We start from the raw sequence: 15556 nt of genomic DNA, 5'->3' as shown, positions 1-15556 counted from the left end.
GAGAGGGGGACTACTGTGGAAATAAAATCTCCTTGACTTGGTCCCGGGTGATGTTGGGACTTTTGTGGGTCGGTGGGTGTGGGGCATGGGCGAGGGCTCAGCCCCAGGTTGCTCCGGGCGGGAGGGTCGTGGCGGGGAAACGACGGGTTCAGCGCGGGTTTCTGTCCTCTCCGCGCGCAGGGCTATGCGGGGGGCCGCAGGGGAGCCGCGCGGGGGGTTCCCGCCCGGGGGCCCCGGGCCGCGTCCGCGCCGCCGCCGTGGCCTCTCGGGAGGCGGCGAGCTCCCGGCCGGGCCGCGGCCCTCCCGCCCCGGCGGCGCCGCGCGGTGGATTGTGGGCCGGGGGCTGCGGCGGCCTCCGGCGCGGGCTCCCCCGACCGAGCCGGGCCGAGCGGGGCGCGGGGCGCGGGGCGGCCGGGAGCCGGGGCGGACGCGCGGACGGCGGTGGTCGCGGCGAGGCGCGGCGCGGCGGCGGCGGCCCCTCCGGCGGCCGGGGATGTGGGAGAGGCGGCGGCAGCAGCGGCGGAGGCGGCGCTGCGGACCCGGGGGAGACTGCTGGCTGACAGGACAGCCGGGAGAGACGTGAGGGAGCCGCCGCGGCCGCCTCTCTCCCCGCGAGCGGCGTTGGGCGCCGGAGGGCGGCCCTGCGCTCCCCCGGCGGACGGGCCACCGGCAAGGGCAGCGGCGGGAAGCCGGGCTCGGGCTCGGGCGCTCCGGGCTCCGGGTTCCGGGCGGCGGCGGCCGCGGCCGCGGAGCAGCAGTCGGCGCGGCGAGGGCTGGCGGCGGCGGCGGCGATGCACTAGGCCGCGCTCGGGGCGGCTGCCCGGGACCGCAGGTAGGTGTCGCCGGCCCCGCTCGGCCCCGGCGCTCGCGGCCCACCCTCCCCGCGACCTCCTCCGGGGAGAGGGACCCAGACCCCACCCCCTCCGTCTCCTCCCCGGCTCCCGGCCCGCTGGGAGCTCCCTTCTCCGCCTGGGATCCGGCCGGCAGTCGGGCTCCCCTCCGGCCCCGGGGCGGCCTCACCCTCCGGGCTCCGGGCTCCGGGCTCCGGGCTCCCGGCTCCGGGCTCCCGGCTCCGGGCTCCGGGCTCCCGGCTCCGGGCTCCGGGCTCCGGGCTCCGGCACTTCCGCCGCCCTCCCCGGAGGCTGCCCCCAAACTTTCTTTGTACAGCCGGGCCCCTGGCCCCCCTTTGATACTACACTGGAATAATTTAAATTAAAAAAAAAAATCGTTTTTCTTCCGGGAGAAGGCTAACCCAAAGGATAACTGAATGCTTTGCAGTTGGACCGTTTCACTCGCAGTATTTTGTTCAATAATTCATGTTCTTCAGTTCTGCTGCTTTCCCTGCGCTGCTCTGATGCACAGGCAGGCCTTCCCCGCCGCCGAGAGGGAACCCTGGGCTGCCCATGATCACTGCCCTCTTGGCCTGTCCAGGTGCTGAGTTCAGGATGGTATATTTAGAGTTTTGGCCCAGCCAGGTTGCATTAAAAAAAAAATTCCCCTTTAACCAGCTTTATTAATAATAATAATAATTATTATTATTATTATTATTTATTGAGGCTTTCCTTTCGAAGAGTTAAAATGTTTGGAGTGTGTGTGTGTGTGTGTGTGTGTGTGTGTGTGTGTTTAATTGGCTCTATTTCTGATTTGTCAAACCCCAGGGCAATCTTCCTAGTAAATGTTTTACTACAAGGCAAGTGATGACATGATGGTAGGCTGAGAAGGGTGTTCCTGTGAAAATGGAAGGTTTTGATGGATATTCAGGTTGACTTTATGGAGAGTTCTAATTGGAAAAGTACTTGAGAGCCTTGATCGTTTATTTCTAAGCATTTATGATAGAACAGAAAGAATAATGGGGTTTTGTGTGTTTGATTATTCCTATAGTAGTAGTTCGAGTCCCGGTTTTGGACCAGTAGGTATTGATGGTTCATTGTGATCATCATTGTTCATAATAAGTTTGGGTAAAAAGATATCAATATGTGCAAATTTGGGGTAGTTGGTAGTTGTGGGTTTGGAGATTAGATGTTTGCAATTTAATGTTATTTGGCTAGTTTTAAATTATGCTCTGGAAACTTCAGAATTATTACATTACCAGGACAGACTTTATAGTCTGAGGATTACTTAAAAAAAAGAAATATATTTGAATGGTTTTCTTTATAAAGAATGTATCACAACAAAACTATAGCCTGTTCATGTTCCCTTGTTGTTGACCATGTTAATATATTTTGTATTGTTACTTTAGCATTTAGCTTTCTGAAATGTTTTTTATTGCTTTCAAATCATCCAAAGTTTACTAGGAAAAGATTAATTTGCATATATTGATTTTCTAGAAAAGTTAAAATTTATTTCTGAATAGGTATTACATTTTTAATAATTGCAGAATTAAAATAAAATCTTAAAACTCATGAAATGGACAAATTTGCAGTTTGTCCTTAATCACATTTTTTCTATCAATTAAAATTGACAAACTAATTTTTTCTGCTTTTAGATTTTTTACAAAGTTGTAAAAACAGTCACCCTAATCAATTCTAGAACATTTTTTCACCCCAAAAAGAAAACTCATCATTAGCAGTTACTCCCCATTCTCCCCACCCCACCCCAGACCTAAGCAACTGCTGATCTACTTTTCATCTCAATATTTGCCTCTGTGGTTCATTCATACTAGTATAAATGGTATCAGTTCATAGCTTGAGAAGTTTTTGTTTTAAACTTCATATGTTTAAAATATTTGAGTCAGAATAAGCAACTGGTCACCATTACTAAGCGATGCTTTAAACAACTGACATACTTTTTGGTTATATTCAGCATAGATTAATATACATATGGAGAAAGAAAAAAGCATGAATGGCTTTAGTGATCGTAAGAGGTGGTCTGTCAACTGGAAGTCAATAAGTAAAACCTGAGAGTATTAGGATATTAAGATAGGAAAAATACCTTAAAGGTCATCAGCTTATTTCCTGCTTGCTTCACAAACAGATGGCAAGAAATCTGAAGAGTGGAAGCTTGAATCTCTTGGATGCATGGTTCAAAAACCACAATGTGGTCATGAAGGGCAAGAAATAGGGATTTGTAAGTTAGAATTGTTTAAGTTCTCTTGTATATGTATGCATTCATGCATGCATGTATGTACTGTATTTGACATTTTACTAGCAGAGGAATGAGAGAACTGGACATTTTACTAGCAGAGGGAGGACTAATGTATACACATAGATGAAATCCATGTTACAAAATTCTCTACAAATGCTTTACTCTAAAGAGGCAGGCATATATATTATTTAAGTATCTTCTTGAACTTTTTTTAAAAAACAAAAATTATAATTAAAATCAAAACTTAAAAACAAAATTATAATTAACAGGGCTGATTGAAGACCTCCTTTTACAAAGATCCAGGGCCCTAACATCTAAGTCTAGTTCTCAAGCGGGAGTGATTTTGCCTCCAAGGGACATTTGGCAGTGTCTGGAAACATTTTTTATCATCACAACTGAAGGTGGGTGCTATTGGCATCCAGCCAAGAAATGTTGAACAGGGCATTGAAGAGGACATTGAACAGGACATACCTTACCCACACAACAAAGAATTATCTGACCCAAAATGTCAGTAGTATTGTTCTAAACTGTGGTTTGCATGATTCTGGTAAGGGCCTGAGCTGGTGGTAAAATGCTCTGGACACTGATTGGTGGATCAGATTAAACTTTTAGGTTCTCTAGCAACTTTCTTTGAAGCGGGGGAGGCAGTTGAGACAAAAGTAAAAGGAAATCTATGACTCAATACAGATATTCTTTTTTAAAAATTTAAATATTATTATTTTTTTAATATATTTTATTGATTTTTTTACAGAGAGGAAGGGAGAGAGATAGAGAACCAGAAACGTCGATGAGAGAGAAACATCGACCAGGTGCTTCTTGCACACCCCTTACTGGGGATGTGCCCGCAACCAACGTACATGCCCCTGACCGGAATCGAACCCGGGACCTTTCAGTCTGCAGACCGACGCTCTACCACTGAGCCAAACCGGTTTCGGCTAAATCTTTATTATTGAAAGTATTACATATGTCCCCCATTTTCCTCCATTGACCCCTTCTAGCCCACCCCCTTTCCTGCCCCATATTGTCTGTTATGCATAATGCATACAAGTTCTTTGGTTAACCTCTTCCTCCCCCCATCCACCTGATCTCACCCAACCACCTCCACCTTCCCTCTGAGATTCCACAGTCTATTCCATGCTTCTACTAGTATGTCTCTGGATCTATTTTGTTCATTAGATTCCACATATAAGTGAGATCATGTGATATTTGTCTTTCTCTCAATGAAGGTATTCTTTAGTCTGTTTTGTTGTCTTCAAACCTGAAGAAATTTTTATTTATTTATTGAATTTATTGGGGTGACATTGGTTAATAAAATTATATAGGTTTCAGGTGTACAGTTTTATAATACATCACCTATATATTGTGTATTCACCTCCCCAAGTCAAGTCTCCTTCCATCATCATTTATTCCCACTATACCCTCTTCTACCTCCTCTGTGAAGAAAAAAATTTCCCCCCAGAAATGGCAGCTCTATTTTATTGTAAATTTGAACTATTATGTTTTGAATTGTTGGTTACTGGAGCATAAGTTTTTTTTAACATTGGAAATAAACATAGTATAGTAGTAGTTTGTTTATCTAGAAGTGATTCTTTTTCATGGTAGCATCAAATGCCAACAAAAAGAGAAGTAGGCTGTTTTAAAATTAATGTCCAAAGTGTTTCAAAGTTTATACATAAATCTTATCTTTTTTTCTTATAGGCCTCAGTTTGGGCTCTTTAATTTGTTTTTATCAGCTCAATTTGGCGGTGAAAGAAGAAAAGATTGACAGTTGGGATAACTTTTGCTATGTATCTGCTTTTTGACCTTAGGTGAATTATTCAATCTTTCTGAGCCTCAATTTTCTCATCAATAAAATAGGAATAATGATAATTCCTGCATTATAAAGTTATTGTGAGACTTGAATGATGTAATGAGTGTTAAGGTGCTATGTCAGCTATAAAACACCTGTGTGTACGAGTTAGTTACTATACCTGAAACTATTGTTATATCAATTATATCTCAATTTAAAAAAGTTAGTTACTTGTTTCAGAAGAATCAGAATAGAAAGGGATAGAGAAGGTGCCAAAGGCAGAAATAATATAGATAGTAAGGTAGAGAACAGTGACTGCTAACAGCCTTTCTAGGGAGAAGAGAGAAATTCTAAAAATATATTGATAACAAACTAGCAAAAGAACTAGTATTATTACCACAATTAGAAGCTCTTGCCCTAACCTGTTTGACTCAGTGGATAGAGTATTGGCCTGAGGGCTGAAGGGTCCCAGGTTTGATTCCAGTCAAGGGCATGTACCTTGCTTGTGGGCACATCCCCAGTAGGGGGTGTGCAGGAGGCAGCTGATTGATGTTTCTCCCTCATTGATGTTTAACCCTCTATCCCTTGCCCTTCCTCTCTGTATAAAAATCAATAAAATATGTATTTAAAAAAAAAGAAACTTTAATATAGGGACAAACTGATTTCCTAAGATTATCACTGTTATAAAACAGTATAAATTGATTATTATAATGGTGAAATTAAGTTATCAGGAAAAGGTTACCTTGTTTTCAAAATATGCTATTTGAAAATATAATATTTCGGAATTAAATTTTGCAGAAGTTATTTGTACAAAAATATTTAACCTTTTTTTTTTTTTTTTTTTTTTTTTTTTTGAGAGTAAGCTACAGTTATCTGGATTAATTTCCTTGTTGGGAATAATTATTTTTGTCTTCATTTGCCATTCATGCCTTCCTTTAGATCTGAAGGGTTTTTTTCTTTTCTACCACTGGTAAGTGCTCTTCAAATATGAAGATTTGCCTGAACAAACAAGAGGTTTTTTTTAAGCCCATATACTATTTGTAAATTCTATCTTTTTAGATTTGTTTCCTTTTCTGTTATTTTTCAACATCTTTTCCCACAAAAAGAAATGCTTTTATTTTCGACGTGTCCAGTGGTCCATAGTTTGTTCTGTAGCATTTAAAATTGAATTAACTAAAATACATGAAATGAATGGGGGGAAATCTAATTTCCTACAATTGTGTTACTTGGCCAACTCTCCTTCACAGTCGAAAGTAAGGCTGCAGGTAAGCAGAGTTGGAGCTTTTCAGTGAAATTTTTTCTGGGGTAGCGAGAGAGTAGAATAGTTTGAGACAATATTCAGAATAAATCAAGTGGTGTACTTAAAATATGGTGGACTTGCTCTGGTCAGTGTTGCTCAGTTAGTTGGAGTGTCTTCTGTCCTTTGTACTGGAAGGTCTTGGGTTTGATGCCTGGTCAGCTCACATACCTAGGTTGCTCGCTTGATCCCCATTGGGGCACCTGCTGCAGACAATCAAACCATGTTTTTTTGTTCGTTTGTTTTTTTCTCTCTCTATCTCTACCAGTATTTTTCTTCCCCTCTCCCTCTCTTTCCTCTTCTCTTCCTCCCTCTCTAAAATAAATAAAAATAAATTTTAAAAAATATGGCGGACTTTAAGAATTGGATTATAGGAAGTAGGGGGCATTTTTTAGGGGGAAAAAATGCCACTAATTTGGAGAATTTTATGTTCAAATAGTTGGCTTTTTGACTAAAAGGAAGTTTAGCGGGTGGGTGTTTGTGTATGAATATTTTAGTGATGCATCGCATTTTATGAGTTTTTTTTTTTCCTGTGGAGTATATAAAGTAAACTTTAGAAATAAAAATAATTATGTCAAGAAAGTTCACGCTGTGGTGTGTGTGTGTGTGTGTGTGGTTGTGTCTTTTCAAGTTGGCTAACCTGAAGGGTAGGTTGGGCTCAGTTTGTAAAGATTTTAGACTTGACATATACCACTATCAAAGAATACTTAAAGAGAGTGATCTAATCAGATATGAATTTTAGAAAGATGATTCTGAAGTTGAGATTAAGAACAAAGAAAGACTTTTGGTAGGAGACTCTCACAATAGTCTAAACCGCAAATAAAATTGTGAACTAGAGCAGTTGCAGTTGGAATGGAGAGCAAGTCATGAATTTGTAATGAATTTTGGAAGTAGAATCCAAAGGACAGTCCAAGTTGGTATAGAAATTGAAGATTGTAAAGAGATTAGAGTCAAGAGGCTCTACAGTTTCCAGCATGGTAAAGTACATAATTGGTGTTGCCATTAACTAGCCAGAGAAGGAGTAAATTATTGGCAGGTGGAAGAGAGGAGTAAAGATGATAGATGAGTTTAAATTTTGGATGTATTGAATTTTAGGTATCTGTGAGACTTGTAAGGGAAGATGCCCAGTAGGCAGTTATAGATTTGGGTGTGAGATACTGAAAACAGGTTAGAACTGCAGAAAGATCTGAATCTATCTAGTTTTCTCCATCTTTTCTACCATTATCTGAGATTAGGCTACACTCATCTCTCAAATAGATTATTGCATGTTTGCTATCTGGTCTCTTCTAGTCTTAGACTTCTCTAATACTAGTACATACATTCTCTGTGCTATAATTAGTGATCTTTCTAAAGGGCGACTAAATTATTTGTGACTTTTATTCTCAAGATGAAATCCATATTCCTTATTATTTTAAACAAATTTATAAATTCATTTATTTTCTCAACTTATCTCTCCAGTTTAAAGACTCTCCGTAACTCCCTCCTTCCCCCAAATATATAACTTTCTCAGAAATATTGACCTACTTGTAGTTTCTGGCAATAGGCTCTCTCTTCCCTCCAAGCCTTTGCACATAGTTTCCTATTCTTGGAATGTTTTCCTTGTCACGCTCTTCCTCCCTTCCATTTGCATGTCACATTTCTACTTATCTTTAGTTCTTGGAAAACTTTCATTGGTTTATTATTATTAAAAAAATTTTAAACCCACAGAAAGGTCAAAAGGATAGTAGAGTGAAGACCTCCACACACACATTTTCCTTTTGTCAAATCTGAAAACAGAATGTTGATATCATGATGCTTTATCCCTAAATACGTAAGTATGCATCTTCCTATTACTGTGGTTGTCTTACACAACCACAATACGATATGACATCTAAAAATAACAACAGTTGCTCAACAATATTATTCAGCATAGAGTCCATACTTAAAATTTTCTCATTTGTCTCAAAATTCTTTATAGCTTCTCCTTTCCTCCCCCAATACAAGATTAAGTCAAGGATCTTCAGATATTCTAAACAAGTGCTCTATGAATGTTAAGTAACAAATGATGCTTTCAAGGAATTTTTAAAAATATATTTTTTATTCATTTCAGAGAGGAAGGGAGAGAGAGAGAAACATCAATGATGAGAGGGAATCATTGATAGCTACCTCCTGCACGCCCCCTTCTGGGGGTCGAGCCTGCAACCTAGGTAGGTGCCCTGTAAATGGTTCAGAGGTCAGTGCTCAACCACTGAGCCATGCCAGTTGGGCCAAGGAATTTCCTTTTAGAAAAAAATAAAGCAAAAAGCTAGAAACTCATCTTCAGTGGGTCAGCAAGTGGTTTGGAAACAAAAATATAAAATGTTAGCTTAACATTTAAAGTTAAGTAACTATAAAGTTCATTACTACTATAACCCCAAATCAACAATAAATTAGTATTTTGAGTAATCACTGCTTGACATTACCTCTACATTCCTCCGCATTATTGGATCTCTTAGCTCAGTTCAGCCTTACTAGCTTCCCTACTTAACTTAGATCCCATGGTCAATTATATCCCAACTAGTGGCCTGGTGCACGAATTCTTTTAAAGGAAATTAATTAGAAGAAATATTTTAATATCGTGATTCGCCCTTTCTCTATAATAGAAGTGTCAACCAAATTCACAATTGACAATGACAGAACGAAACACATGATTGTGATTGGCACCAGCGAGATCTTTATATGTATTTTGCATGTGCAAGTAAACTTGCTTAAGTAGACCTGCTTTCTGATTTAACTAAACTTTTTCCAGCTAGTGAAGTACTCCAACTTCTCTTTCAGGTAATTGTCAGCAACACAGCAGTAAATATCAACATGAAGCAAATTATTTTTGTAGATCACGCAGGGAGAACAAAGGGTAAAATATTTAACTATAGCAGTGTTTGACTATATTCTGTGCAGTGAGAAAACCTGAAGTCATTTCTTACTTCCTTTCAGTAAGGTCAAGTTTCTAAGCTTTCCAAATCTCCATTTTCCAGCTAATGAAAAGAAAATAAGATTTCATCAAGTCTCCCTCTTATCTACTCTAGGAATTCTATAAGGATCAAATGAGATGAGGCATGGGAAAACACTTCACAGACATTTGGTTAAAGTGTAAAATGTTTCCACGTGGCTATAAAGCAAGTCATGTAACTGGACTGGAGAAATTCCAAGGAGGCTAGTCCCTAGGGGGAGGAAGCCAGGCTTTGCTATGTGAATCATTACCCGGTGCCCACAGCCACTGTTTCTGGGCTGCACTGGGCTGTGGACCATATTTTGTGCCTTGAGGTCTTGGCAGCGTTGGCTGTGATTTGGTGGGTTATCACTCCGGGATGGTGGTGGGGCCTGTGTATCACTTGTGGGAAGCCGAGGGTTGCTTTGTGGGCACCAGGTCCATGATGCCATTTCTCTGCAAATGGCCAGTGCGTGTCACGGCAGCTCCTGAATTGAGCATCTGCCCTCTGGTAGTCAGTACACATCATAACAACTGATGGGACAGTCAGACACTTAGCATATTAGTCTTTTATATAGAGAGATAATCTCCCTTATATCTTCAATTATCTCCTCCCTTTATCCATCTTCAATATAATCTCTTTGTTTTGTTCCTGGCTGCAGAACACTGCCAGAGAAAAACTATGTAAAACATGCAAATAATAATTTTGCAAGTTCCAATCTCAGATGAAGCTCAAGATTTATCCCTTTGCTAAGAAAACATATTAAGTTATACTGATAAATATATATAGTGTCTCTTACTTGAAAAATGTTTTCCTAGCAGTTCCAGTTTTATAAAATTCTTTGTAACGAAAAAAATGGTCTTAAAAATTGGTATCACAATCAGATGTTAATTATCGCTACCTTTATTTTTAACGTAAGATGAATATAAATGATAATTATTTATTACTGTAAATAATTATTATTGGATCAGTAATTGCTCTGATAAAGAGAAAAAGAAGAATTGAAGTGTATGAGAGACAGTAGTGAAATAACTTTTTTGTTTGTTTTGAGAGGCAGTGTAATGTAGAGACAGAGGCATGAATTAAAATGAGAAGATCTGGTCCTTGACGGTTGGCATAGTGGATGGAGTGACTGAAGGGTCGCAGGTTTGATTCTGGTCAAGGGCACACGTTCTTTGGTTGCAGGTAGGTTTCCTGGCCCTGGTCCGGGTGTGTGCAGAAGGCAACCAATCCATGTGTCTCTCTCACATTGATGTCTCCCCCTCTCCCTCCACTCTCTAAAAATCAGTGGAAAAATATCCTCAGGTGAGGATTAACCAAAATATTAAAAAAAAAAAAATCAGGAAATCTGAATGCCAATACCATCTTCACAGTTAACTAGTTAAATGATCTTTAAAAAATATTTTTATGATTTTAGAGAGGAAGGAAGAGGGAGAGATAGAAACATCAGTGATGAGAGGAATCATTGATCATTGCCTCCTACATACCTCCTGGGGATAGAGCCTGAAACCTAGTATGTGCCCTGACAGGGAATTGAATTGTGATCTCGGATTCATAGGTTGATGCTCAGCCACTGGGCTACACCAGCTGGGCTTAAATGGTCTTGAAACCGATACTTTTGAACCTGTATATTTATCCACACAATGAGGATCATGGATTCATTCATTCACTAGTCATTTAGAAATGTGTTTCTTGCTATGTTGTTAGGAAGACCAACAAAATAATTTGAATGGAATCAAGCAATTATGAACTGTATAGTATTTAGTCAAATTACTGATAATATATAGGTAATTCTTCTTACTGTATTAACATTGGTTACTTCTCCCCTGCTGCCTTTACTTCTTTAATTTGTAATATATTTTCAATGAACTCTTTGATCTTAGGGCAGCACGGAAACTTTAGAACTAGTAGTGGGAGTGAGGAAATCCAGGTTTGTTCAAATTCCAGCTGATTCCCCCCACTCCCTTAAGGGCAGTTAGGCAGAGGAGTAAGGGTGGAAGGCAACTTTTCTGGATTAGCTTGTTCGTTTTCTCTCCGTTGCCTTGACAAAGTTCTGTCTTTCTTGAGGTGGGGCAGAGTCTAAAGTGCCTCATAGTTGCTGGGTGTGATTAGTCTCTTTCTCTCTGCCTCCATCCCTCCCCCCAATCCCACATTCCCATGTGTATCTACTTTTCCTCTTCCTCATCTTTCTCCACCTCTTTTCTTTGTTCCTTTTTAACCTCATACTTTGGTTGGTTTCTTGCTGTTTGCCTACAAATATGCTCAGGTTTCCCATGGCCTAAAATATTCTTGCTCAACTGTTAGTCTCTTTTTTTTCACCATCAAAGAGATGTTAATCTTGTTGCCTTTATTACTTCATCTCTTACTTAATTTCTTGTGCTATGGCTTCTGTCCCAACCACTGTCCTAAATTTTTTCTAACCCAGTATCCTTTTTGAAGTTAGTAATTTCCTTGATCTTGCTCTCTCTGCAGCATGTTGACACTTCTGTTCACCCTTTTCTCTAGACACTTTTTCTTTGGCTCTTATAAGGATTTCTGATAGCTTTCTTCCTTTCCTCTTAAATGTATTTTTGCCCACCCCCTGCTCTGAGCTCTCATTAGCCAAACGTTCTCCCTTTGTAATATTACTTTCCTGTAACTAGAGTTATTTACTCTATGTCATTGGATAGAAGCAGGGTTCTGTTCATGACAAGAAATATTTTTTTTTCCTAAAGCAATATAGTTGTTTTATACCAATAATCTGCTTTTGAAATAGTCAATTCCCTATTATTGAAGGCTTTCAGGTGAAAGCAGAGAGACCCCTTGAAAAAGGATTCATATATTAGGTAGAAAGTTGAGCCATCCAACTCAGAAATTGTAATTTTTATCTCATCCACTCCCAAGGATTCAACTTTGGCCTTTATTTAAATGTCTTCCAAAGCATTATTTCCAAACTTTCTACCTCCTCATCCCTCTCTTCTCCCACAAGTACAGTTTGTGTTATCAGAATAGCTTCTGTTCTAGGCCACCATGCTCTCTAGTTTTATCATCATTTTCCAGGACTTTTTTTCTTTCCTTTAGCTAGCATGGATTTGAGGTCCTCTATTCTATGCTTGGTTACTTTTCTGATATTAAATTATATCTGCTCATATTCATTTGCTCTCTATCCCCAAACTAGGATCACTCAAGCAAAGGACACCAAAGGGAAGGCTCAGGATCCTAAAGTTGAAATTGTTTTAAAACTTAAAAAAAAAGTCTTTATTGTTGAGAGTATTACAGATGTCCCCGTTCCCCTCCACCCTCATTTTTCTCTCCACCTGGTTCCTGCCCCTGCACCAGGGCTTTACCACCCTATTGTCTGTGTCCGTAAGTGATACATACTCTATATAAAAAGAGCTAATATGCTAATGGCCGTGATGCTCTCATGCCATAATGACCATTCAGCAAGAGGCTGCATGCACGGTAGGGTGGAGCCACCGAGTTGCTCCTGAGATGGGGCAGAAATGGGGAGGCGCCCGGAGGAGGTGGGACCATCCTGTGGCAGGGAGGGCAGGGTGAGAGCCCATAGCGCCCCTCTCACCAATCCTTCACCACCCACTGCTCACCCTCAGCGCACCCGCTGCCCACCTGCCAGGGAAAAGAGCACACCGTGCGTGCCAGCAGGAAGCGGCGCTCAAACCTCCGCAGCGGGGGGGGGGGGGGGGGGGGGGGGGGGGGAGGGGGGGGGGGGAGGCTTCCATGCTCTCCTCCGGCACCATGATGGGCAGAGCTGCCAAGCTGCTCCAGGGATGGGACAGAAGCGGGAGGCTCCTGGAGGAAGCGGGACCAGCCCAAGGTGACTCCCAGGACCAAGGGCGGCTTGAAGTGGCCAGAGAAGGCCAGAGGGATTAGGGGCAGGGCCAGGCGTGCTCGAGCTCTGGGTGGAGAGATTAGGGTGTCAAGGCAGGGCAGCAGGTGGGTGGGCAGGGCGAATGTGGGTGGGGGAGGTTGCACAATTTCGTGTGCCGGGTCACTAGTATGGATATAAGATCTTTGGTTAACCTCTTCCCTCCCCTATTTCCCCATTTCCCTCTGAGATTTACCAGTCTGTTCCGTGTTTCCATGCTTCTGATTCTGTTTTATTTACCAGTTTACTACTATTTTGTTCATTTTCTTGTTCGTTTTTTTATTTTTTATTTTTTAGATTCAATTGTTGCTAGATATGTATTTATTGCCATTTTATTAATATTTTTTATCCTTTTTTTCTTTTCTTCTTCCTCTTAAAGAATACCCTTCAACATTTTATATAATTCTGGTTTAATAGTGATGAACTCCTTTAGCTTTTTCTTGTTTGTAAAGCTCTTTATCTGACCTTCAATTCTAAATGATACCGTGTTTCCCCAAAAATAAGACATCCTCCGAAAATAAGACCAAGTGCATGGAAAGATAAAACAGCCCCTGAAAATAAGACCTAGCGCAACTTTGGGAGAAAAATAAGACACTGTCTTATTTTCGGGGAAACGGGGTAGTTTTGCTGGGTAATCTTTTTAAAAAATATATATTTTGTTGATTTTTTTACAGAGAAGAAAGGAGAGGGAGAAAGAGCTAGAAACATTGATGAGAGAAAAACATCAATCAGCTGCCTCCTGCATATCCCTTACTGGGAATGTGCCCACAACCTGGGAATCGAACCTGGGACCCTTCAGTCTGCAGGCTTCGAAGCTCTATCCATTGAACCAAACTTGTTAGGGCTACTGGGTAATCTTGGTTGTAGATCCTTGCTGTTCATCACTTTGAATATTTCTTGGTACTCCCTTCTGGCTTGCAAAGTTTCTGTTGAGAAATTAGCTGATAGTCATTTGGGTGCTTTCTTTTAGGTAACTAACAGCTTTTCTCTTGCTGCTTTTAAGATTCTCTCTTTGTCTTTAACCTTTGGCATTTCTTTTTTTATTATTTAAAGTTTTAAATACCTCTCCTTTTCCCCTGATTGACATCCATCCCGGCCCCCCCCCCCCCCCCCCCACACACACACACACACACACACCCTTTGGCATTTTCATTATGATGTGTCTTGATGTAGACCTTTTTGGGTTCCTCTTGTTTAAGATTCTCTGCACTTCCTGGGCTTGTGAGTATATTTGTTTCACCAGTAGGGGAAGTTTTCTGCCATTATTTCTTCAAATAGATTTTTAGTATCTTGCTCTCTGTTCTCTTTCTGGCACCCTCATAATATGAATGTTGGTACACTTGAAGTTGTCCTAGAGGCTTCTTTATCTTCATATTTTTGGATTCTTCTTTCTTTTTGTTCTCTTCTGATTGGGTGTTTTTTGTTTCCTCATATTTCAAATCATTGATTTGATTCTTGGAATCCTCTCCTCTACTGTTGAATCCTTATATATTATTCTTCATTTCAGTTAGTGTAAGCTTACTTTCTGATTGGTTCTTTTTCATGCCTTTGACATTCTCATTAAGATCTTTGATAGTCTCACTAAGTCCTTGAAGCTCTTATGAAGACCTTCAGTAACCTTATAACTGTGGTTTTGAACTTTGTATCCAGTAGTTTACTTGCCTCCATTTCTTTTATTTGTGACATGTTTCTTTTTCTCCACATTTGACTGCTTCCCTGTATTTGTATTGGTGGATCTGCTAAGTAGTTCATATAGTCCGGCCTTCCAGCTCTCTGAGGGACCGTGATCTGGCCCCCACTTTAAAAAGTTTGAGGACCCCTGGCTCAGGGGGTGATCAGGCTGGCAGGCAGAAGCGGTTAGGGGCGATCTGGCAGGTAGGCAGGCAAGTGGTTGGGAGCCAGCAGTCCTGGATTGTGAGAAGAATGTCTGACTGCTCATTTACACCCAATCCCTGGACATCCCTCAACATCCCTCGAGGGGTCCCAGATTAGAGAGGATGCAGGCTGGGCTGAGGGACACACATCCCTCATGCATGAATTTCATGCACCAGGCCTCCAGTAACACTTCACTGCATAATGACCATTTGCATATTACATTTTTATTATATAGGACATAGGAAACCCTTCACAGGGCTGTTATCATTTCCTGCAATTTTGCCACGAACAGAAATTTTAGATAGTTTCACATCATATTAAGTTGTTGCAAGTATCTCAATATTTATGCTCATTTATTGCTTAGAGAGATTTGCAATAATTGAGAAGCAAAAATATGACTAAACTAGAGGCTTGATGCATGAAAATTTGTGCACCCGGTGGGGGAGGGGTATTCCCTCAGCCCGGCCTGTGCCCTCTCTCAGTCTGGAAGTCCTCGGGATGTCCAGCTCTGTGGGAGGTGACAAGCGGGCCGATCGGAATGGTGTGGATGGCAAGCGGACAGCCCCACCCCAAATTGCTCCACAGCCACTGGTGGCCTCCTCCTGTGGGAGGCAACCCCGGCATACCTCTATGGGGATGGTGCTGGGTGGCCCTGCCCCAAATCGCCCTGCTGCTGCTGCTGCCGCCCATGGCCTCAC

General features: G+C 41.6%; 1 protein-coding gene across 3 annotated transcripts in view; it reads left to right on the top strand.

Annotated features, from left to right (window-relative positions):
- The first annotated feature begins 246 nt into the window (after positions 1 to 246).
- VPS54 (VPS54 subunit of GARP complex) overlaps positions 247 to 15556 on the top strand; it is an 84126-nt gene continuing 68816 nt past the window's right edge. Inside the window, exon 1 of one of the 3 annotated variants that reach the window (XR_014796519.1) lies at positions 247 to 832. The gene's annotated coding sequence lies outside the window, so the exon portion shown is untranslated. The remainder of the gene's footprint in view (positions 833 to 15556) is intronic. The other 2 variants (XM_084901062.1, XM_084901061.1) reach the window with 2 other exon arrangements.

The sequence above is a fragment of the Pipistrellus hanaki genome, assembly GCF_964339955.1.
Source record: "Pipistrellus hanaki genome assembly, chromosome: 12".
Lineage (NCBI taxonomy): Eukaryota > Metazoa > Chordata > Mammalia > Chiroptera > Vespertilionidae > Pipistrellus > Pipistrellus hanaki.
This window is presented reverse-complemented; position numbering and strand designations above follow the sequence as displayed.